This window comes from Babylonia areolata, chromosome 1 (assembly GCF_041734735.1).
Source record: "Babylonia areolata isolate BAREFJ2019XMU chromosome 1, ASM4173473v1, whole genome shotgun sequence".
Classification (NCBI taxonomy): Eukaryota; Metazoa; Mollusca; class Gastropoda; order Neogastropoda; family Buccinidae; genus Babylonia; species Babylonia areolata.
Window position 1 is genome coordinate 95675086 of NC_134876.1, and position 1175 is coordinate 95676260.

Consider the following 1175-nt stretch of genomic DNA (forward strand, 5'->3'; position numbering starts at 1 on the left):
GAGCGCCGTGCTCAGCAAAGACACTGTCGTCTCTACTTGTGTGTGTGTGTGTGTGTGTTTGGCGGTTCACAACACGCCTGTCTGTCTGTGTGCCTGTGACGACGTTGATGATCTCTTCAGGTGCCGCGCGCGCACCATTATGTCAGCGTTGTCTTCCTGCAAACAGTGACGTTTTGTCATCTCTCTCTCTCTCTCTCTCTCTCAGGGGAAAGAGGGCTGGGGGACAGAGGGGGATGGGGGGACCTCAATTTTCCCGGGGCGTTGTGAATGCGACCGGGATGAATTTGGGTGATGTTGACCGTTGATACACCTCAACAGGATGTGGCACGTGATTTGCCCGGGGCAGAGTGAACCAATGTCTGAGCGCTAAGAAGTGTGTGTATGTGTGTGTGTGTGTGTGTGACACCATAAAAGTCATCTGTCACTAGATTGTGTATTCTAGAGGGGTGGAGGGGGAGCTGTTAATGGTCTTTAGCTGAGTGAGCTGTAAGCCATAAAATCAGGGGGGAATCACAATATCTAGTGTATACATGTTGCATCACGAAAGTAAATAAGTGATATATCATTGCTTTTAAAGCTGAAAAGACAATGGTAAAGAAGTGGGGGTTGGGGGTGGGGGACTATTGTGACGTAACACTGCTTTTAAAGCTGAAAAGACAGTGGTAAAGAAGGGGGGAGGGGAAACTATTGTGAACTAACATTGCTTATAAAACTGAAAAGACAATGGCAAAGAAGGAAGACAAAGACGTACATAAAATGACAATGATGCCTGTGGGGGTGCGTCTTCACATCACGTTGCTGGATGAAGGAATGACGTTCTGTGACCTACATTGTAGATTTTTGTCAACTGAAGCCGAGAAAGGTGTGGTGGCACCATTATCAAAAATCGTTGTTATACTCAAACTACCACCACCATCATCCATATCCCATAATCATCTCCATCTTGATCATCACTATCATTGCCAGCAACATTGCCATCATCATCATTACTGTCATTTTTGACTCACTTGTGTAAACAAAGTGAGTCTATGTTTTAACCCGGTGTTCGGTTGTCTGTGTGTGTGTGTCTGTGTCTGTGTGTCTGTGTGTCTGCGTGTCCGTGGTAAACTTTAACATTGACATTTTCTCTGCAAATACTTTGTCAGTTGACACCAAATTAGGCATAAAAATAGGAA